This window comes from Dasypus novemcinctus, chromosome 16 (genome assembly GCF_030445035.2).
Source record: "Dasypus novemcinctus isolate mDasNov1 chromosome 16, mDasNov1.1.hap2, whole genome shotgun sequence".
Classification (NCBI taxonomy): domain Eukaryota; kingdom Metazoa; phylum Chordata; class Mammalia; order Cingulata; family Dasypodidae; genus Dasypus; species Dasypus novemcinctus.
The window spans coordinates 88,719,558-88,744,935 of record NC_080688.1 but is presented as its reverse complement, the minus strand read 5'-3'; positions in this window follow the sequence as shown (position 1 = coordinate 88,744,935).

The following is a 25,378-nucleotide window of genomic DNA, read 5'->3' as shown; positions in this document are numbered from 1 at the left end:
CCCTCAATAGGGTGAAGAAGTTTTCAGCCATTATTTCCTCCAACTCTCCTTCTCCCCCTTTCCCTTCTCTTTCACTTCTGGGATGCCTATATTGTGTATGTTTGTGAATTTGATGTTGTCATTCAAATTCCTAAATCCCTGCTGACTTTTTTTTATCTTTTAATCTATCTTTTCTACTATTTGTTTGATTTCAGATGTACTGTCTTCACATTGCTGATTCTTTCTTCTGACTGTTCAAATCTGCTATTGTGTGCTTCCAGTGTTTTTTAGATTTCTTGGATGGTGCCATTCATGTCCATTATGCTCATTATCTTTTTATGTATGTTTACATTTTCTTCATTATATTCTCTCAGTGTCTTAATATCCTTAATCTCAACCATCACTTCATTAAGTTGATTCATGATATTTGTTTGGACATCTGTGATTTGTTGTTCCATGCTCTGCATCTCCTCCTGGTTTTAGTTTGTGTTTGACTGTGTAATGTCTTCCTGTTTCTTAGTATAGCTTTTAATTTTTTGTTGGTGTGTAGGCATCTATTTATCTAGATGGGCTTATTCAGTTCATTAGCTTCTTTCTCTATTCTATGGTTTTATTTTATTTTATTTTTTGTTTTTGTGTGTGTGGTAAGGTTTCACTTTGGCACTTTTTTTCTTCTTATTCTCTTTCCTTGTTGTTGTCTATGTTCCCTTGAAAGAAAAAAAATTAGGACCAGAGAAAAGGAAAGAGATAGTTAAAGAAGAGTAATAATAATAGTAAAAGTAAGGATAGGAACCATACAATACCAAGGGAACAGAAAGATTAATACAAATAAGAAGCACAGAAGAATAAGATTAGAAAAGTGGAATAGAAACAATGAAACAAGAAACTGGATAAAGAAAAATATATAGAATGAATTAAAAGGTTGCAATGGTAAGAAAAGATAAAAGAGAGAAAGAAAAAAGGGAAAAAAGAAAGTAAAGAGAAAAAAGGAGAGAGAGCAATGAAAACAAGAAAAATTTGAGACCAAATAAAAGAAGTGGAATGCAAGAACAATAACAGAAAACAGAAGATACAAAGATGGAGAGAAAAGAAATAACCTAGGTAGAGTAAATGAGTGATCAAAGAAAAAAGAAAAAACAACAACAAAGAAGTGGGGAAACAAAGGAAGGGAAAACAGAACAAACAGAAAGAAGACAGTAGTGGCTCATTTTTAAAAAAGGAGACAGAAGGAAAAGTAAAGACGTTTTAAAAACACATAAATAAACAAAAACAATCTACTATCAGGGTGCTGTTGCTCATCAATTATTCACCTTGCATCCTGTCCTCTATAGGTTTTGAACCAGGTTTTAGTGAGTAAAATAAGGGAAATAAAAAAACAGGAACTTTTTTTTTTTTTAAACAAAGCCAATATCTATATGATCCCTATCATAAAGTTTCAGCAGGATGCCTGATAACCTGGTGGATGATTTCTCAAGGAAGAACCAGGAATGAAACCAGGGACCTTGGGGATGCGGGCAGGAATTTTTTCTCTGAGCTATTCTGCCTCCTTAGATCAATTAGCCTTCAGGAGTCTATCTGCCCCTTTTCCTTGGACAGGTTAGATTCCCCGCAGTCTGCTGGATTCCTGCTGATCAGCCACCTGTCTCTGCCTCCTCTCTAATGTAATTACTCTCGTTACCTAGGTGGCCCGTGTGACAGCCTGAGATTCCCCCTCCCCTCCCCTTGTTGAGTCCTTGTCCTTTCTGATATGGAAGGGGAGCCCAGCGGGCTATACTCATGGCTAAGAATTCACTCTCCATGCCCCCCAGACTCCTCTTCCTCACAAGGAATCGCCATCACTCTCCCATTTGGAAGAGGGAGCCGGGGCCCACCTGGGATGCCTGCCCTGAGGGCCAGGCATGTGTGCTGCTTCCAGCCACCAAGGCAAACTCACGATGTTCCCCTGCCTTCCCTATCTGCCCAGAACCGTCCTAGGAGGCTCAGAGCACCTTCCCATTCTCTATATACCCAAAGGAGCTGGCAGGAAGGAAGGCGTCTGCTCTCCTCTCGGGTAGCATTCCCCAGGAGTTTCACCCTTGCGTAGTATCTTCAGGGGTGGGGCGGGGAGCCTTTCCTGGCAGCCAGGAGGTTTAATAACTCACGATTTCTTGTTTTGGCTTCTTCTCTGACCCTCACTTTTCCAAGAGTTGTGAAGCAGAGTCCTGGTTTGCTGTACCCCAAACCAGGTCCCCAAGGCTGCCTCTGGCTCTTTGTTGTTTGAGAGCTGAGCCTTACCTGCCTAATCCGATGGCCATGTTCCCTGCCCTAACTCTGAACTATTTCTTGATAATCCTCTCATGTATGTTTATATGAAATTCTGTGTGTGCATATGTGTGTGCCTTTATTTCTGAATGGTCTGCGGTTTCAACCATTTGTTAAGCAAAAAAATCTTTCTAGAAGTGTGTGTATGTTTTTTTAATTAATGACAAAAATTCCCTCAGATGCCAAGAGAATATATTTGTGGTCCCAGGTGGTTTATTATTCTTTTATATATGTACTTCTTGTGCATAGCTAACTTTCATTTCCTTATGATTGTTGATTCGGACAACTTTTTTTCCCTTCTTTTTGTTGCTTTTATGGAAGGGTGAATTTTTAGAGTTCCTTAAACTTTAAATTTTGCTGGCATAAGCCAATTTACTTTTTTTTTTTTGAAAAATTTTTATTTAATTCCCCTTTTTAAAAAAACATACATAAATCACACAAAAAATTTTACATTAAAAAATATAAGAGGTTACCATTTACCCCACACCCCACCCCTACCCACTCTTCCCACATCAACAATCTCATTCATCATTGTGGCGCATTCACTGCGTTTGGTGAATACATTTTGGAACACTGCTGCACTGCATGGATTATAGTTTATGTTGTAGTTTTTGCTCTCTCCCAGTACACTCAGTGGGTTATGGCAGCATATATAATGTCCAGCATCTGTTCCTGCAATATCATTCAGATCATTCAGGACAACTCCTAGTCCCAAAAATGCCCCCACATGACATCTCTTCTTCCCTCTCCCTGCCCTCAGCAACTACCATGGCCACTGTCTCCGCATCAATGATACAATTTCTTCAATTGTTAGAGTCACAATAGTTCTATAATGGAATACTAGTAAGTCCACTCTAATTCATATTTTATTCCTCTATCCTGTGGATTCTAGGATGGTGATGTCCACTACACCTCTAAATTGAGAGGAGGCTTAGATCCCACATGGTTGATGGCTGTGATTCTCCTGCTTGCAGTTGTAGGCACTCTCAGTTCCCTGGTGTGGTGGTTTACCATATTCACCTCCATAGCTTACTTAGGTAAGTCCAATGAACTGGAGAGTAGGAGTTGCAACTCTGGTGAGGCTCAGGACCCAGCTGGAACATGGCCAGTCCAGAGATTCAAGTCTCCTGAATATACACCAACCACAACGCCACCCACAGGTTCAGTAAAAGTGACAGAGAATGCATGTGCAGAAAGGTCACATCTGAGTTCAACTCCATCACACTCAGGAACACAAATTCCAAAGTAGGGCCCACCGACAAGGCACTGAACTCCAGGGCCATCGGCCATGACCGTAGAACCTATGTGCCTCTGGAGCCCTCAGGAGCACCAGTACCTGGGATTTTATCTACTTTGGCTCTCTCTGGGATCCTGCTGAGACGTGCATAAGCGTAACCCCTCTGATGACCTCCTAACTTTTTGTCTTTACTATTATTCCCTTTTTATTCAAGGTCTTTTTCTAGTTGCATCACCAGCCAATGATTGATAGTAATCCCTCAGTGCCAAGGAAGCTTATCTCTGGAATTCATGTCCCATGCAGGGGGGAAGGTAACTTATTTACATGCTGAGTTTGGCTTAGAGAGGGGCCACATTTAAGCAACATGGAAGCTCTCAGGAGGTATCTATTAGGCACCCTGCAGCTCTAGGCCTAGTTGAAATTTCAGGCACACAGGCTCATAAGCATAGTCATCAGAATCAAGGGCTCATCATGGGACCATCCTTCTTCACTGATCTTTGTCCTTGCACTTGGGGGATTGTTGCTATTCCTTTGGGGAATGTTACAGAGCTCCCCTGACTAGAAACTCAGCACTCTCTCAGATGTCATTTGTAACTCTAACTGCAAACTCCCTCCCAACCATGTGACCCCATCAATGACACCCCACCCCAGTGTTCCACCCTGCCATAGTCGAAGCCCTCTGTGGTCCAAAACTTCTTCAAAAATGAAGCCTAATATATTTCAAAATTCAATTAGTAGGAAAATGAAATAGTAGTGATAGGCATAAAGATTAGAAATAGAATATGTACTAATTTAGAAAAACTAAAATAGAAGTAAAAATTAAATTGGGGTATTAAAAATGAAAAATATCATAAAACTTTGTTTTTGGCATTTTGTCTTTCATCCCAAATGCCCATCAACAGATGAATGGATAAACAAAATGTGGTATATACCTACAATGTGGTATATACATATAGCTATAAAAAGGAATACAGTACAAATACATGGGATAACATGGATGAATCTTGAATACCTTATGTTTAGTGAAGCAAGTCAGGCATTAAGGAGAAATACTACATAACCTCTCTAATATGAAATAAACAAACCAATCTGTCTCAGGGAGCTAAAGACTAAATGATAGGCTTTCAGGAAATTGGTGGGGAGAGGAAGGTTGTGAGCAGATGCCTACATGGGTAAAATCTATGAGAAAGTGGAGGTAAGTAGTTGTACAGGGAAGGGATTAGATGGTGGCATAGGGATACTATTAGGTGGGGCTTTGTGGGTTTGAGGGGAGGTAGGTTTGGGAGGATAGGTCAGATGACCCAAGGAATTGGGGGGAAGGCTGGGGGTAACAGAAGAATATGGAAGATTGTCGGGTATGTGGTTGAAAGTATAATGTTGAGAAAACTCTTTAGGAAAACATAATAAGGAAGGGTTACTTATTTAAGGTGCTTAATGGGGGCATCTGGCATAGGGGCAGGCTTCTAGGGAGTGTGTGAGTGCTCACCTTGTCATAGTGTGTTATATCATTGGATGAAGACCCATATAATGAGTGGGAAGGTGTACCCCCATCCTGGGGAGGTCTGATGTTCTTAAACAGAGGGAATGGTGTCTCCCCAGAGGGGGAGGACAGTCTAGTGTGTCAAGCCCTCAGCATTGTTGCAAGTATCTATGAATCTGGTCCTTCAAGCAGAGAAGCTTGGTTGTCACTGTGGACCCTGAGGGAAGGGGGAGAGAGGAATAGAATAGAAGCAGGGTAACTAGGAAACAGGGTAACTAGGGGGCAATGAAAGTGTTCCACAAGATCATGCAATTATGGATATAGGACATATGAAATTTCACTAAAAATGTGTTAAAGTCTGTAGGCTAAAATGTAAACCATAATTTAACTAAAATTTTAGAAAATTGTACAGTTTAAAACATAAACCATAATGTAAACCACAATGGAACCATGTTTGGTAGCTATGTTTCAATATCTGTACATCAGCTGCAACAAATATAACATGAATATGTAAAAAGATCATTGCTGAGGAAGGGGGAAAAGAGTTTGATGTTGTATATATGGGAGTCCCCTATATTGTATAGATGACTTTACTGTGATCTAAAACTTTTTTGAAGACAAAATTAAAAATTAAAAGTAAAAGGATGTTCTTTTAATTGAGGAAGGAATGAAAGAAATAGCCAATTTACTTTTTAAAAGTTATTGAAATGATAGTTTAGATTTTTTGCTTCATCTTTAATGCAAACTTTCAGTGAACAAGCATGTATTCCTAAATCCCTATGTCTTTGATATTCTCTTGCAGCACTGTAGTGTAACCCCCAGATTATCACCTGATCTTGGCTACATACCAACTATTTTAGAAAAGACAAAATAAAAATTTGAATACTTGCTTACTGGTTATAGACTTCTTAGTGACATTAAAAGTACATGTTAAAGTTAAAATTAACTTTCCAATGTGTGCCATGTGAAAATATGCCTAACCATATTATCTACTGAATAAACTCCCATAGAAACTAGTGACTTTTTTTCAGCAAAGGGAAAATTTGGATTTTGTGAAAAAGGAATTAAAATTAATATGGTATATTGATTAAAAGAAAGGAGCTTAGTTCCTCCATTGTTCTTCTTGTTACATGTACTTGTAATATTTAATGCATTTCTCAGTGTTCAAATCACAGAGTAAATTATGCTATTTGCAACCTCCATATATTAGGTAGATATGGCATATAATTAAAGTCCAGCTATAAAACGTTCTAGACATTTTGAACTGAAGAATTAAATACTTTCAAATAACACTATATTTTTTGCAAAACAGTACTATAACTGCTGTACCCAAAAACTTTTAGCAGTGTTATAAAAATAATTTTAAATTAAATTCAGGCAATTCATAATAGAGAAAATAACTTTTTCAGTTATTGTAATAGTATATATATGTGTATATAAGTAATGTATGTATTCCTATTCATAGAAAGAAATTAAAATATAGATATATAAATATTTAGTCATATATATGCTTTACCACTGGTCACCATTCCTCTTTGGAGATAGTATTTTAAAAATTATACCAATGAATTATTAATGTACATGATGAAATAGACAAGGTGTATTTGCAAATATGAACAATGCAAAGAGAGGCATGTGAGATCATACTTGATACAGCAAGGAGTCCTGAGTAAGTATCTTAAAGTGGATGGAAAATATTGGTCGACACAAGAGACGAATAGAGCAGAAGCAACAGCAAACACAGAGTTCAGAATGGGCTTTCCTGTCAAAGGGAAATCTTGTGAAATTGGCATCTGAAAAGAAACATTTTTGGCAGGTAGTTTACTCACATGGCTTGATTCCAAATCCCCCCCAAAAAGAATGCAATTGTATTAGTCAGGGTTCTTTTGGGAAATAGAATCAACAAGAGATATCTGTAAATAGTATGAGATTTATAAGATTCTCTCACGTGACTGGGGCGATGCACAAGTCCAGGTGCCACAGGCAGGCTGCAAACCAAAGGCTCTGATGAAAGTCCGATGAAGGTCCTTGATGAGTTTCCAGGAGACGTTGACTGTCCAAAGATGAGCTGGAAATTCTCTCGGAGTGCTGGAATCACTTCGCCTTTTAAGGCATTCACCTGATTAAATAAAACTTCACTCATTGCTGATCACAATTTCCCAGGTTGATGGAGAAGTAATCAGTCATATATGCAGTAAACTCACTAATGGCTGAAGACCATAAATGTCCTTATATTACAATTAGCCCAGTGCTTGCTTGACCAAAACCTGGGCACAACTACCTGGTTGAGTTGATGGATTAACTTAACCATCACAATAATGAACAGCTGTCAATAACTCTCCCAAAGAGATGCTTAAAAAATGATGTTCTTCTACAGCTAAAGCTAAGTTACTGATTTGAGGCCCAAATCAACTTTTAAATCTATACGTTTGTATATGAGATAAAGACAAAGTAGCTTCAGATACTCCTCCCATTAAAATGACATGAAATCAAAATTGGCTTAAAAATGATTTCTATTTAATATTTGCCTTGATATTTCAGTATTAAGTATCATCAAAATAATTCAGTCTTTCACAAATCTCAAATATTTTCCCATTTGCTTATCAACTCATTTTATGGAATACCACACCACATTCTCTCCTGCCCCAGCCACAGCATGTATCCCTTCTCAGTTCTTCTCCAAATCATACCATCCTTCTGGTAACATTGGTTTCACAAACAGGTTTAATTTTTCCGTCCAACAATGTTCCTCCACTTTTTTGAGCTTTGATTTTTTCAGTAAAAGTAAACAGAAATCCCAGGTCCCATAGTGCCTAACCCAATATAGCATATATTTCCTCAAGCAACACTCCTACTTATAGCACCACCACAATAAGTTATCAAACTGTAAACAACTACTTCTTGTATCACCACCACAGTAAGCTCTCATATGTTCTTCTTCATTAAGAGATTCCCATGGTCTTTCTTGGGCACCTCCATTTTTAACATATCTGATTTATCACACATCCTTGCTTCCTTCAATTTTGCCTCAGAAAAGGTGAGTCTATGCATTTCCAAATAAACTCACAATCAGGAATTTTTTTAAAATCAATTTTATTGATACATATCAATAAAACATAAATCCATCCAAAGTGTACAATTAATGGTATTCCTTGTAATCACATATGCGAGCATTCATCACTTCAATCATTCTTAGAGCACTTTCATTATTCCAAAAATAATAATAAAAAAAAAAGCGCATCACCTCTCAATCTCCCTATGCTTTCCTGGCTGAATGTAGCTGCTATTCTCTTCCCTTTTCTCCTGTATATTTGTATTTATATTCTGAAAAAAACAGTCTTCTATATGCAATATCACCCATATTTATATTTTATATAAGGTTTTACTATCTTATACAGTCCCACATTACCGTTTTTAGCTTTCCTTCTAGTAATATACATGACCTTAGACTTCCCTTTCAACCACTGTCATAACCATATAATAGCTCTGCTAGCTACAAACACCATGATGTGCTTTCATTATTTTTATTCATTTCCAAAGATTTACAAACAAACTTTTTATCAATTCTGCATAGATTAACCCTCAGTTTACTTGTAATCTATGCAAGTTTTTATCAATTCTGCATAGATTAACCCTCACTACCCTCCTTCTACTGGCTAGTGGCCTAGATTTAATTATTTACTCCATGAGTTTATACAATATATTTAGTTCATAATAGCACAGTCACACAATATTTGTCCTTTTTGTCTGGCTTGCTTCACTCAACATAATGTCCTCCAGGTTCTTTCATGTTGTCATATGCTTCATAACTTCACTTCTTACCACTGCATAATATTCCATTGTGCATTGTGTGTGTACAGCACAATTTGTTTATCCATTCATCAGTTGATGGATACTTGGGTTGTTTCCAACCTTTGGCAATTGTGAATAATGCCACTATGAACATGGACATATAGACTTCTGTTGGTATCACTGCTCTCAGTTCTTGCAGGTATACACCTAGCAGTGTTATTGTTGGGTCACATGGCAAATCTATATTTAACTTCCTTAGGAACTACTAAACAGTCCTACTCAGTGGCTGTACGATTCTACATTCCCACCAACTGTAAAATAAGCATTCTTAGTCTCTCCACATCTTCTCCAACATTTACAGTTTTCTGACTTTTTAATAGCAGCCTGTCTAATAGGTGTGAAATGATATCTTATTGGAATTTTGATTTGCATTTCCCTAGTCACTACTGATGTTGAACATTTTTTTCATGTATTTTTTCATCATTTGTATTTCTTCTTTAGACAATTGTCTCTTCAAGTCTATTGCCCATTTTTTAATTTGGGAGTTTGTCTTTTTATTGTTAAATTGAATGATCATGGACATTAAACCCTTATATAAATGTTCTTTGAGGTGCAAAAGTGTTTAACTTTGAGGAGGTTGCATTCGTCAGTTTTTTTCTTGTGTTGCTTGAGCTTTCGGTGTAAGGTTTAAGAAACTACTGTCTACCTCTTTCAGATGTTTTCTTACAGTTTTTTCTAGGAGTTTTATGGGCATTACTTTTATATTTAGGTCCTTGATCCATTTTGAGTTAATTTTTGTATAATGTGTGAGATAGGGGCCCTCTTTCTTTCTTTTGGATATAGATTTCTAGTTGTCCCAGCGCTGTCCTGGCCCAGCTGGGTGGGCTTAACAACCTTGTCAAAAATCACTTGGCTGTAGAAGTGGGGGTCTATTTCTGAGTTCTTGATTTGGTTCCGTTGGTCAATCTGTCTGTCTTTATGCCAATACCTTACTGTTATTACCACTATACCTAAGTAATATGTTTTAAAGTCTGGAAGTGAGAGTCCTCCAAATTTTTTGTTCTTTTGTAAACACCTTTATTGGTTATTCAGGGCCCCTTACCCTTCCAAATAAATTTCATCATTGGGTTTTGCTTTTCTGCAAGAAAGGATGTTGGGATTTTTATTTGGATTGCATTGAATCTGTAAATTGGTTTGAGCATACAGTTCATAGTATCCTCTTAGGATCTCTCTTATTTCTCTGGGGTCAGTAGTAATGTCTTTTCTTTCATTTCCAATTTTATTTTTTTGTGTGTCTTCTGTATTTATTTCTTTGAAAACCTCATTAAGAGTTTATCAATTTGTTGATCTCACAGAGCCAATTTTTGGTTTTGTTGATTTTATTGTTTTCTTTTTTGTTCTCAGTTTCATTTATTTCTGATCTGATCTTTACTACTTCTTTCCTTCAGCTTGATATGGGATAAGTGTGCTCTTCTTTTTCTCATTCTTCCAGGTGTGCAGTTAGGTCTTCAATTTTAACTCTTCTTTTTTAATGTAAATATTGAGGGCTATAAATTTCCCTCTCAGTATGTAGTGTTCTCATTTTCATTCATCTCAATATATTTGCTGAATTTTCTTGCAAACGCTTCTTTAATCCACTGATTATTTAAGAGTGTGTTGTTTAATCTCCATACATTCATGAATTTTCTCTTTTCCTGTTCATTATTGAATTCCAGCTTCATTCCACTATGATCAGAGAAAGTGTTTTGTAAAATTCCAATATTTTTAAATTTATTGAGACTTGTCTTGTGACCCAACATATGAGAAGAATCCATGATCACCTGAAAAGAATGTATATCCTAATACTTTAGGGTACAGGGCTCTATAGATGTCTGTTAAGTCCAGTTCAGTTATCACATTATTCAGGTTCTGTTTCTTTATTTATCCTCTGTCCAGATGTTCTATCCAATACTGAGAGTGGTGTATTGAACTCTCTAACTATTACAGTAGATAATCTACTTCTTCCTTCTGTTTTGCCAGTATGTGACTCATGTATCTTGGGGCACTTAGGTTAGGTGCATAAATATTTAGTGTAGTTATTTCTTCTTGATGAATTGGCCCTTTTATTAATATATAATGTCTTCTTCCCTTATAACAGTTCTGCATTTAAAATCTGTTTTTGTTTTTTTTTTTATATTAATGTTGCCACTCCAACTCTTTTTTGGTGACTATTTGCATGGAATATCTTTTTCCAGCCTTTCACTTTTAATCTGTTTGTATCCTTATGTTTGAGGTGGGTCTCTTGTAGACAATATATAGATGGTTCTTATTTTTTATCCATTTTATCAGTCTATATCTTTTGATTGGTGAGTTAAAGCCATGAATATTCAATGTTATTACTCTAATAGCATTACGTGCTTCATCCACTTTGTCCTTTGGTTCTCTGTTCTCATATCTTACCATTTAATTTATCCTTCTTAATAATCTTCATTTCTATGCTCTTCTCCATGCATCTTACACTTGTTTTTTGTTTTTTGTTTTTCCTTTAAGATTGCAGTACTCCCTTTAGAATGTCTTAAATTCTGGTCTTTTGGTAAAATATTTCATCAGTTTTTTGTTTTTTGTTTTTTGTCTGTGAAGACTTTGAACTCATCCTCATTTTTGAAAGAGAGTTTTGTGAGATGTAGATAACTTGACTGGCAGTTTTGTCTTTTCCAGTACTTTAAATACATCATACCATTTTCTTCTTGTCTCTATGGTTTCTGATGAGAGATTGCCACTTAATCTTATCAAGATTCCCTTGTATATGATGCTTTGCTTTTTGCCACTTTCAGAATCTTCTTTTTTTATTTTTTATTTTATTTTTTATATTATCTTTTTAAAAAGATACATAGCTCACATGAAACGTTACATTAAAAAATATAAGAGGTTCCCATATATTCCCACTTCCCACCCTACCCCCAATCCTCCCACATCAACAACCTCTTTCATCAGTGTGGCACATTCATTGCATTTGATGAATACATCTTGGAACACTGCTACACAGCATGGATTATAGTTTACATTGTAGTTTACACTCTCTCCCAGTCCACTCAGTGGCTCAGTGGGTTACAGCTGGATATATAATATCCTGCATCTGTCCCTGCAATTTCAATCAGGACAACTCCAAGTCCTGAAAATGCCCCATATCACAACTCTCCTTCCCTCTGTCTGCCCTCAGCTACTCCCATGGCCACTATCTCCACATCAATGATACACTTTCTTCAATTGCTAGAGTCACAATAATTCTATGGTAGGATACCAGTAAGTCCACTCTAATCCATATTTTATTCCTCTGTCCCGAGGACCCTGGGAAGGTAATGTCCACTCCACCTCTAAATCAAGAGGGGGCTTGGATCTCATTTGCCATTCTGAATAGTATGACTCTCAGGGCACATCTATCATATTTATTCTGTTTGTGTTCATATTTATTGTTCTTCTTGGATATTGGTATTTGTCTTTCATAAGGGCTGGGAATTTTTCAGTCACTATTTCCTCAAATATTCTTTCTGTTCGTTTTTCATTCTCCTCTCCTTCTGGAATACCAATAACGCGAAAGTTTGTGCATTTCATATTGTCATTCAATTGCCTAACACTCTGTTCCAGTTTTCCATTCTCTTCTCTTTCTGTTCTCCTGTCTTTTCAGTTCAAGTGTTCTGTCTTTGAAATCACTAATTCTGTCTTTGAGCAATTCAAATCTGCTCTTATGTGCTTCTAATATATTTTTTATCTCATCCATTGTGTTTTTCATTCCCATAAGGTCTGTTACTTTTCTTTGCAAGCTTTCAAATTGTTCTTTATGCTCACCTAGTGTCTTCTTAATATCCTTTATATCTTTAGTAATATTTTCTTTAAATTCTTTTAATTGATTTAGGAGAATTGTATTATTATCATTGGTTAATTATCTTAAAACCCATATCTCTTCAGAACATTTGGTTTATTCTTTTGGCTGGACCATCTCTTCCTGTTTCCTAGTATGGCTTGTAATTTTTTGCTGATGTCTAGGGATCGAAATATGTTGGTGAATTTACTCTGATGGACAATTTCTCTCTCTTGCCTATTTTTTCCCCACAGCTCTTCCTCAATATTTGGTTCAACTTTTTCTAAGTGTTTAAAATTGCCCAGCTTAATCAGGCCAAAGACTTAGTAATGGGGTGCAGATTTTCTCCCAGGGGTTAGGATACAGAGAGAACAGGTTTTTGTCCATGCAATTTCCAGACTGGCCAGCAGATGGTGCTCATCAGTGCACCTTTCCACGAGGTGTTTCAGTCTCAGCTTTCTTGTGTTCCTGTGTTGAATTTCCAGAGCAGAGATTAAAAGCAGGCTCTGTTAGCCAAAATCACTGAAGATAAGCATCCCGACCCCCCCCCCCCCTTTTCCCTTGAAACAGCTAACAGGAGGAAGATATCTGTCCCCTCTCAGTTGGCTGCAGTGAGCCAGGTGTTTTACTCCAACTTAATATCTTGAGGTGGGGGAGAGGAACCCTCCTTGGTTGCAACAGGTCTTGGTAACTCATGTTTGTCATTTTGCCTTCTTCTTCTCTCTGTCCCTCACCTTCCTGGGAGTTGTTTGGCACTGTCCTCCTCATCTGCTGACTCTAAACAAACCCCTAAACTGCTTTTGGGTCATTTTCTGTTTGTTTTTGTGCATGTGTGTGTGTGTGTGTGCATGTGAGAGAGAGCATTGAGCCCTTCCTCTTAGTCTGATGCCATCTTCCCACAATCCATCAATCAGGAATTTTAATCCTAAGCATTTACAAAAGTAGGTAACTCATCTTACCAACATACTGATGTTTTCATGACTCCAAACAGACTCTCCTTTGATCCATCGTCCTATTGGAACAAATCTTCTGTTTCTCTTCTATTGTTCATATCCAAACCTTTTGAAAATGTATCTTCACTTACCAACTTCTGCTTGTTAAACTTATTTTTCTTAATTCAATATATTTTTTCTTCCAAGTTACACACAAATTACTATTTTAAAAGCTACATTGATATTCCAAATCCCAAATCCAATTTATTTAGTGAATCAATAACTATTAATTGAGCTTTTTTTTTTTTAATGTAGATTCAATTGTTGGCTAATAAGAAATGTTCTCTTCTAAAACTTAAGTTCTCATGGGGGAAGCAAATTTTAAACTTAATACACAAATATACTTAAAAATAAAAATACATTTGTGAGAAAAAAATTTAGAGGACTTGAAGAATTAACCAGAGATTATTGTTTGGGTAGATCCTAATTTCTTCTTCATCATCATGGAATTAATTATTCCCTTCTCTGTATTAATATGTTTGAATTTAAGGAAAATTATTACTTATTGATAATAGTTTGAAAAACTATTTACCATCCTAAGGAAAGAAATCACTTCATAATCATGTCTTAATTACCACCACTTCCCAAGTGAATATGTGCCCAATGTCGGAGTCATGGACCCAAAGGGTATCGGGAATGAAAGACAAAGAGAGATTGGGATCAGGGGATCTGAGAGCATTGATTCCTCAAGCTCATCAGACAAATTTATTAGTCTCAGGGTCTTGCTTATATACCCCAATAGGTCATGAGAAACAGGAACTATTCTAGATAACTATTACCATTACCTCATTCTTACTAACACAGTGAATTAGATAGTTACTAAAGCTCATAATGTTCTATTATATTACTGAAACAAATATACTCATTAATCTTGTTGCTCAGGTTGTTCCATTCTAGCAAGTCCTTGTTCCACCAGAATGTTACATTTCCCTGATAGATTTGTGACCTGCACTTATATCTCCAAGGACAGCATGACTCAGTGGTTAAGAAAGTAACTTGCTATTATGGAAACAACATGACTTTGTTTCCCACATTTCCCCCTTTTTTTAGTCAGGGTGGCTGTGCCTGTCTTAGGTTGCCCTCCTCTGAGAGTCTTACCCATCATTGACTACTAGCCAAGTGCTCTGACCATGGGGAACTATATCAGATTTTTTTTGCAAGTACTAAATTATTAGCTTGTCCCATCACATCAACACGGTGCAGTCTTCGGCATACTTCTCGTCCCAGGCAAGCAACAACAATGAGCAACAAGATTAACACACAAAATCCTATTCCTAATGCTGATAAAAAATGTTGAGACTTCCACCAATTTACTGGATTAAACTTATTGAAATGAGAAATTAAATCATTAAAGATATCCTTATCATCAGCTATATGAATTTGATTTTGAGACATTTCTAATATTTTTCTTTGTAATTCAATTATTTCCAACAAGATATTATTTTTATGGCCCAATAAATGATTCTTAATTTTTACCCATTCTATGTCAGATGAATTATAGGCAAGAGGAGTAATACAAAAGTTGTTTTCATTCCAATCACATTTCAATCCCCTTAAGTTTAAATTATACACTTGATCTCCAATATGCAAAACAGCAGATTTTAAATCATTAACTTGATAATTTAAAGCTACCACAGCAGTAGCAGCAGCTATAATGATTTCAATCATTCCCAAAATGCTTATAATAAACAGTCCAATAAAGCATCTAGTGCGTTTTAAGAATTCTTGTACCATATGTAGCAATAATTGACTTTCAGGAGACGACTGCCAAATCTGCATCATTCTCACAGGTATCCAGATGCCTTTTCTTCTTCTGGCCATCGATATTGTTTCTCCTTCCTGCAACACACTTTCTGATAGACATGTATACATGGCACCATTTTCATAAAACAATGAGTCATTCTTAATAATTTTCTTATCCATTATGAAAACAGAATGGATTTCCAACACAGGATTTAAAATGATATGTTTGATTAAGGGTCAAATACTGTTTTGTCTTATTTATATTTTCCAGCCATTCATAAGTAGGGGCAATTCTAAGAAAAATGTTTCACAAATTCTTTTGTAGGTTATGATTATAAGTGTCATTAACCTAAGGGGCCAGTATCCATTTTCCTTTGTAATGTTAACAGTTCCTGCCACAATAGCATAAGGAGATGACACACAGGCCCAAAGTACATAGGCAGACACAAGCTGCAAGTTCATAGTTCCAGGATTTGTGAAGTTAATGTGATGTATGACAGTAATTGCCACAGGCCTCAGTGAAGTATTTTATCCTCTGGCCATATTTCCACTTTCCCCCCTTTTTGTTTTTGTAAAGTAAGGAATACAGTTCAGGTAGTTTTTTGTTGTATTACTCCCCAGAGCATTTGAATTGTGCATCTGAGGGCTCATTCTTCTCAAGAGCAGAAGGGATCTGATGTCACAGTCATTGGAGTAAGCATGAAGGAAGTTATGGGGGATGTCTATGAGCTGTTGGCAAGTAACAGGCAGGTGGAACTGCTGGGCTAGGCACCACAAGGTTTGTTATTCATGATGTTTGTTTTTTCAGTGGAGCCACCTTGCCTTTTCCCAGGTTTAAGTGGTAGGGCCCTGGATTTTTATGAAGGCATCTGCATTAACAGTCCTAAAAGGGATGTTAGTGGGTGGGCAGGGACGTGACAGACAATTACCTGTTACTACTAGCAGGTATCTCAGATGTTTTTTCATAGATCTGAGGGTGATTTACAACAGTTCATTATTTCTGTCTTGCTTTTAGTATTTGCAATCAACCCCTGGATAGGGATGGCAGTCTTCAGAGTGGCCAAACACTACTGGGTTAAATCTTTCATTTTTGTAGGACCTCCTATGCTGCACACAATTATTATTATTATTATTATTTTGCTTTTTTGGCCTCCTTCTAGAATTGTGATTAAGACCTAAGGGGTATTTGTTTAGATTTGCCTTTGTCACAAACTCCACCCAACACCAGTATTGGTGCTTGTCACATCCAATTTACAGGCTAAGTTAATGTTTACAATTTACTTTTCTTTTATCATTATTTAAAGCAGCTTGCTGGAGGTTTTCCTACTTCTGTGAAGGACTTTTCTCAATTAACACATACAATGGTTTTAATATTTGAGCTAAATGAGGGATGAAAGATATTTAGTATTTTAACAATATTACAGATTCTATTAACATGAGAAAACATTGTATTTTATTAATTACAGCAGAAAGTATAGTTTTATCTTACCCCACTAAACAACATTTAAATATTTATTAGAGCAGCAGAGACTTTGCAGCTTATTCCAATTGTTTGCCTAGTTTAGCCTTTTAAGATACTATTGTCTCTGGTATTTCTTTTAATTCTGAAAAATAAAAAAGGATTACTGGTTAACATCATCAATAGGGTTTCAGCTACAGATTTTTTCTATGTAGCCAGATTATTATCCCCATACCAGAAGAGATGGTTGGGCTATGCACATAGCCCTGAAAAGCACTGCAAGAGTCCATTGTTGGGTTTTCCACAGATAGAGGAGTGCAGGCTGGCTTGACCTGTCTAAGAAGACACTAAAGAAAGTCTTCGCAAGTTTTAAAACAAAGTGATAACAACGCAGCTGAACATTAACTTTTTGCGACAAACTAGCAGTGTTTGGAATTGCTGCATACTACAGTGTTGTTATTTTAATCTATGATAAGAGGTTGTTTCTGTGACACACACTCTTTTATAATAATTAAAACCATAATTAACCACATTGTACTTCTCTTTAATATTATGCTGAAATATTGGTAATTTTATACAGTCTTAAGCATTCATAGGAACCTTTTACTCATACCATTTTAATTAACAGAGGGTTAAAGAAAAAAAAAACCTGTTCATTTTATAACACTTTTAAACACCTTCTATTTGACTTATAACATATTAAATGAACTTAACTATTACTTTAATTTTTCTTTCAAGGTAAAAGAATAAATCTCTTACAATTAGTTTGGAATAAAAGACTACTTTTCAGGATTTGGTTTTGAGAAAGCAGTTTTGAACATTATGTTCCTTTAAAAGAGATAAGACTTTTCCTATTTTGAACACTGAGGAAATGATAAGGTTAAAGCACAAGAAGCTATTTTGATAAAACAGACTTTCTTTGTATACTGAATATTCAGGATAAAAGCTTTTACCAAAACAGATTAATGACTTGAGAGGCTTTGAGAAAGAAAAAAATTTTAACTTTGCATTACTATACTACTTGATACTAAACCTTATAAAATTTTATAGATAGACCCATCAAATTTTAACTTTAATCATAAAAATTTCTTTTCCACAAACCTTCTACACTTTTAGTATTCATCTAGGTTTTGTTTCACATTCTACTCTTTCCCAATAATTAATCATTTTATCTTAGGACAAAATCATCTCCTATTTCCTTAATAATAAAAACACATTCTATATATCTTACATACTAAGTTACCAGGTAAACTTCTTACAACATATAATACCATCAACACTAAACAAGCTTGTTAAAATAATAAACTTTTCTTCACTTTAAAGACTTAGAAGCATGCAATATTAGAAACAGTCCCCTAGAAGCAAGTTGTCAGGGAAGACTGGCTGCTGCCAAGTTTTTCTGTTATAAAATTACCTTTTATTATTATTATTATTATTATTAATTCAGGTTTGTTTAATAATGATCTTTTGAAATTAGCCATTTAAACACTTTAATTTAAATAATGCTTCATTAAACCTTTTATAATTATTTATAACCATATAGACTATAATTATATTATTTTAAGACAAATTTTACCTTCACAGAACACATTTCCTTACTTAAAATCACCACAATACCTTCTACAACTTGCTACATGCATTTAAGTTCCAAGAGTTTATGAAAATTAGTCATCCTACTTTAGGACAAAACACAGTTTTTAGAAAAAACTTATTAAATTTCAGTCAGCATTTCCACAAACTTTTAACCTTCTTTAATATTCATTTAAGTTTTAAATCTTTCATTTTATCCTGTGAAGAAAAATAAACTATTCATTTCAATCTAGGCAAGAACAACTTTTTATAAAAAGACTTACAGTAACTTTGTTAGTCAAGACTTACAACTTTTATCATTGTGGAGATCTTATTAGCATTTAAACTTATGTATTAATATAAGTGCTTATTTAATTTTTGGCTATTTGAATAGAATAGGCCATTGAATAAAATTTTTATTAATTTATATTACCATCTGGAGGTATTAAAATATACACTAACATTGAATGAACAGACAAACACAGAACAATCACAACACATTAACAGAAACATACAGTTTACAATTAACCTATAATTCTTACTTTCTTGGCATAGCTATTTTTAAGTTCTCCATTATATCATATTTTAGCGTTTACTTTTTAAGATTTCTTCTGGAATCCATGTTGCCTGTAACATGCAAGCTTGTACTTGGATACTTGGAAACATTTTTATTAGTTATTAGCAATCAGTTAAGATAACTTGAGCAGCAGAAATGTAGCTAAGCTCTTATTTAGCAGTTTAAACAGACCATTAACACACATTTTTGGATTATTACTTTGTAAGACTATACTAAGACTTGAAGTTCAGGAGTAAACTATTGATTTAAAACTGAAAATTCCTTTTTAAATTTTGTACTATTTTATTATCTTGGTTAAATAGGCCCAATCAGAATTAGCATGGAAACATGGCTTAATTCTATTACCCCCCACTAGCCCACAGCTGCATTGTCATGTAGACAGCAGGGGGGTTGCAGAGTTGCGCCAGAATAGTTTCCTTATCTTAGTGAACACTTTAACAGAGAGCTTTCTTACAAGCCTGATTTCACTAACAAGGGCTTTATTTAATATCTTTGCCTGTTTTAAATCTTTCAATAGTTTAAAAGGTATTGGCTCAGGATGAAACTTGACCCCTCCTTGCAGATTCTTTGTATCTGGTGGTATCTCATGTAATGTTATGGGGAAAGCAGATAATAATTGTTTAACATAAGGCAAAGCATTGGCAATATCTGAAAACATTTCTAATTTAGGCTTAGTAACAGAAGGCAATTCAGTAGGTGGAGAGAATTGTACTGGATACACAGAAGATATTTCATTAGGACACATCACTGAGCTTTTATTGATGAAAGGGTTAATATCAAGATGAGGAAAAAACCTGATGGTTCCCCATTCATCTCAAGTTCCTGTTCTTGTTCCAATTTACTTCTTTCATTTCAAATTTACTTATGGGCTTAGACAATATAGTAATTTCATCTTTCTCTCCTTCTTTAGACTGTAAAGGATCTAAGACTACTGCAATTTGTTCGCACAAGGCCCACACCGACAGTGGTATAGTTTTTCTTTTTTGGTATGCTCTAAGTGGCGCCTTCATTACTTGTTTCCACTGTTTAAGATTTAAAAGATTTTTCCCTTGCGACTGAAACCAATAACAGTGTTTTTTGTACTAGAGCAAAAAGTTGAAGTAAATTAGAAGTTTTTACTGAGACTTCAACAGTATTTAAGAGAGTTTTTAGTACCTGTGAATATTCTCCCAGCCATCCTGGTTGATTACCCATACCCTGATGCTAGCGGAAAACAGGATTAATTAAAATTCTTGCCACTGTATGGTCAGACTCAAGTCACCCTTTGATGGATGCCTCAACCTTTCAGGAAGGTTTTCAGTTCCATGTTCCCAATACTGTCATGGAAGAATCTCTGCTGCAGTCACTACTTTGGGCCCCACGTTGGGCGCCAGATGCCGGAGTCATGGACCCGAAGGGTATCGAGAATGAAAGACAAAGAGAGATTGGGATCAGGGGATCTGAGAGCATTGATTCCTCAAGCTCATCAGACAAATTTATTAGTCTCAGGGTCTTGCTTATATACCCCAATAGGACGTGAGAAACAGGAACTATTCTAGATAACTATTACCATTACCTCATTCTTACTAACACAGTGAATTAGATAGTTACTAAAGCTCATAATGTTCTATTATATTACTGAAACAAATATACTCATTAATCTTGTTGCTCAGGTTGTTCCATTCTAGCAAGTCCTTGTTCCACCAGAATGTTACATTTCCCTGATAGATTTGTGACCTGCACCTGTATCTCCAAGGACAGCATGACTCAGTGGTTAAGAAAGTAACTTGCTATTATGGAAACAACATGCCTTTGTTTCCCACACCCTCATATAGATTCTCAATGTTTATTGTTTCAATAAATAAAATTAAATACAAATATATGTTATTCCACACAGGATGGAATTATTCAGGAATGATAGCCTGGTGGGTTTGAGTGGTACAATTGAAATATGTGTCCAAATGTAGATAAGAACCATGTCAACAACCATTGCAAACACTAATGATCTAGGAACTAGGATAGGCACGAGTGACTGCCAAAACTGAGAACTGTAAGTGAGCTACCATGGAGCTGGCTTATCAGCCACACCACCATGAGCCTACAGTGGAAAGGGTTTAGCAACATCAAGACCTGGGAAGGAGGAACTAGGAAAGACAAACTAGTCTAAGGTCAAGGAACATTCCATCATAGCAAAGTATTCAGTGACAAGTCTTTTGCATGTGCTGTGTGTTTTGTCTGATTTTTGTTTTCTATGTTCCTTACTGCTATGACTAAAAACCACTATCAGACTGACTCCCTCATATAGCAACTATAAACTCTGGACAAAATAAAAATGAATCATTTTTTAACTGTCCTAAAGGTATTGGAGAGTAAACAAAAGCAGGCAGAATCTGGAAGAAGGATATGACATTGGGCAAATTACCCACTTTTGACTGTCTTTAGCCTAAGTGCAGACTACAATATACATCAAATGTGGTGATTAAAACCTTGGCAAAAAACCCAGTGTCTCTGGCCAGAAGAGTCAGACAACATGGTTTCGGCATCCAGAACCACTAGAAATTGAGGAGGAAATCCCAGAATGCCAAATCAGGGAGAGGGAGTCACAAATTTTGTATATAAAGTCTGTCCACATCTTCAATTCATCAATTGTGTACAGGAGGGAAGCAGATGTGGCTCAAGTGATGGAGCTTCTGTCTACCATATGGGAGGACCTGGGTTCAATCCCTGGGGCCTCCTGGTGAAAAAGAAGAAGAGAAAGCATGCCAAAATTGTGAGCCAGTGCCCAGACAAGTAGTCATGCAGCAAGATGATGATGTATCCAAAAGAGAGACAAGGGGAGAGTCAAGGTGAAACACAGCAGAGAACGGGAACTGAAGTGGCACAATTGACAGGGAACCTCTCTCCACATCAGAGGCCTCCAGAATCAAATCCCAGTAGATCCTAGAAGAGAGAAAATGAGAAGAGAAGACAACACAGACAGCAAAAACAGCAGGGCAGGAGTAGGGGAAGGTGGTAATATAAATAAATAAATCTTTTAAAAAGATTGTGTATATGATGGGCTTCAAGCATTATAGTTAAGCTGGAAAGAAATGAAGTTATACTTGAGCTGCTATCAAAAAAAGGACTTTGCAGTTTATTCCAATCAGATTCATTAGCTGTTGAAAAAAAAAAAAAAACTTCAAGGGACCATAACAAAAGCCACAGTCTCTACACCATAACATGTACATAGTAAAGGGTACAATAAAAAAGTACTCAACATATGGAGAAACTGGAAAATATCACACATTCTCAAGAAAAGCATCATACACAATAAACAGAGAAGGAAGCCAAATAGACACATGTGTTTCCTCTATTCTATATATGGAGGTTTTAGCCAACAGTTTGCCTTGGTAATACTATCTCAAATTCTACCATGTAATTTTAGTAACATTTGTGATCTAACTAAATTCTATTAGAAAATTTTTACATTCAGGAATGCAGTATACAAAGGTTTAGTGGGAAACGAACGATTTTCTTAAGTATTCTTTTTATATACTTATTCCAGTCAACATTTTAATCATAGAAACATTGATTTTAAAACATATTACTTAAAGGTGAGTGCAAAATGAATATGTTAGTTCTTTATTATTTGAAAAAGTATTAACTCAGAATCAGTAAAGTTATTCTAAAAATATTATTTTTTTCTATCCCAAAATGCCAGTGAGGATTTAGGAAGATAAAATAAGCTAAAGGCATGAGGAATTCAGATTTTCACTGGAAGATAGGTCAAAAAACCAGACAGAAAAAAAAATGACAGATAAAATGGGTATTTAGAACACATGTAGAAGCAGAACAGGGCTTACTAAATTTAAATAGTGGCTACCCAGAACCTGAAGCTTGAGAAATCAAAAAGTGCATGCACTATATCCACTGGCACAGGTGTCTGTAATTTGAGAGAGGTATTTGGGGATCACACATCTTCTTTCCCCATGGATACAATAATCTTTTGAAGTTCATTCTCTATGAAAAATTGCATTGCAAGCACAGGCAAGGCAAGTACTATTTTATCATCATTGTCATCATTAATATTTAGGGAACACTTAGCATGTGCCAATATTCTACTTAGCACTTTACATTAATTATTTTACTACTCCAACAAATGTATATGGTAGGTACTATATTATCATTCTAATGTCTTACTGATGAGAACACTTACTTCAAAAAATTAACTTCCTTAAGTTACATGTCTTTTATAGTAGCAAAGCCTGATGTTGAGTGAAATTGGAACTTAGTTTAGTATTATATATTGCCTAAAAGTTACTTCCTGAAAGCCTCCTTGCTGCTCTAATGTGTACTCTCTTTAAGCCAAACTCAGCATATAAACTCACTATCTTCCCTCCAGTGTGGGACATGACTCCCAGGGACCAGCCTCCCTGGCACAAGCCTTCCTGGAACTGAGGGATTACTATTGATATATTGGGAAACAGACCTTGACCAAAAGAAGGAAATATTAATTACAAAAGAATTTTATGACTAAGAGATTTAAAAGTGAGTAAGAAAATCATTCCCGAGGTTACACTTATGCATGTCTCAGGAAGTTCTCACTGAAGGCCACAGTAAACAGTCCCTCAAGCAAGGAGGTTCTTGAAGGCTTTAGAAACATCTGGACACTATAGGCAGGGCTGACAATCCCAAGAATTCAGCACCCAGTCAGTGGGCCTTACCTTGGAATATATGATATCTTATCACCTCAATGTATAGGAGATGTACTTATTTATAATTTTCTTACCCATGGTTCTTATGCCCCCCTTATTTTAACCTATAATTAGGACTATACCTGTTAAACATATAACCAACAGATTTTGATCTTCTGGGCTGTTCATATGCCAGTTCAGTCTGAATCTCAGCAGAATTGTAGCCAACACCTAATCTCCAATTTATCAGACTTGCACAGGACAAAAAAAGATGATGATGGACAATACCTATCTCCCAAAACAGTATCTACAACTGCAAGAAAGACCTATCTGCCCCATGGTATCTAACCACTTTCTGAAATGGAAGCAGAGTGGGCATCACTATCCCAGCATCATCAAGATTGAGGAATGAACAAAGATAAGGAGGGAAAGCTACTATGGACTAAAGAAGACATTACTATTCTAGTAATGGAAGAATTGTAAGATTGATAAAAAGGCAGTGACCACAAGAGGTTCTGAGTGGAGGGAGAGGGAAGAATAAGTATAGCAAGGAATATTTTTGGAACAGTGGAATAGTTCTGTATGACATCACCATGATGGATACAGGCTATAATACATTTTGTCAAAATCTATAAAATTGTGCTGTGCAAAGTGTAAACCACACTGTAAACTATAGACCATGATTAGTAGCAATACTTCAACATGCGTTCATCAATTGTAACAAATGTACCACACTAATGAAAGATGTTATTAATGGGGAAAAGTATGGGAGAGGTTAGGGGTGAAGTATATGGGAATCCCCTGTATTTTCAATATAACATTTAGGTAATCTAAAGTTTCTTTAGAAATAACTTATAAAGATACCTCAGCTGAAAAAAAAGGTTACCTTCATATACATATAATAAAATAATTTATAGCTAAAAAAGAAAAAAATATGTAGCAAAGCCTGAAGTTGAGTGAAGCTCTGTTGGATACCAAATTATATGCTCTTAACCAATTTTTGGAATGAAAAATACTAACAAATAGTAACACAACCATTTTAAAATTAAGTCTTAAAATTCAGATATGATCTTTAATTCAGCCCTTACTTTAACAAATAATTATAGTATCATCATAAAAATGTATCTACTTTGAATATAAAAATCTTACTCCAATATGTACACATGGTTTAATTTTGTCACCAGGAAATTAGCACAAGCTTCTAAAATTTCTTAAATAATGAAATAGCCCAAAAGATGTCCATTTTCCCTAATATTCAATCTTTGCTATATGTCATAGACAGAAGTTTGGGGTAGTTACACTAGAATAATAAAGTGAGAATTACTAACAAAATTGTTATATAAATATTTTCCCATTTATAAATTTTATAGTATTTAATCTAAATTATGAAGACAAATTTCCTCCTTACAGCCCAAATTACCAAATTTTTGTGAAAAAAAAATTTCCTTTCTCAGATTACAGAGTTTAACAGAAGTTCATGTGCAAAGTAAATAAACCAATTGACTTATAATTTTGTTTTGGATTACACCAAAAAAATTCAAAACTAATCAAAATGAATGGACTTTTAAACAATTGAAATATTTTAAACCAACAGCTTCTATGTATAATAAATAGAGGCTAGTGAGTTCCACAGCTGTATGCAAATGAAATGAAAAATAATTAAGTACTTCTAATTTTATCATTGAAAAACTGTTGAGACACACAGAAATAAGGATAAATTTTACACCAGCTAAGGCAGGAAACACATCTGCTATTATAT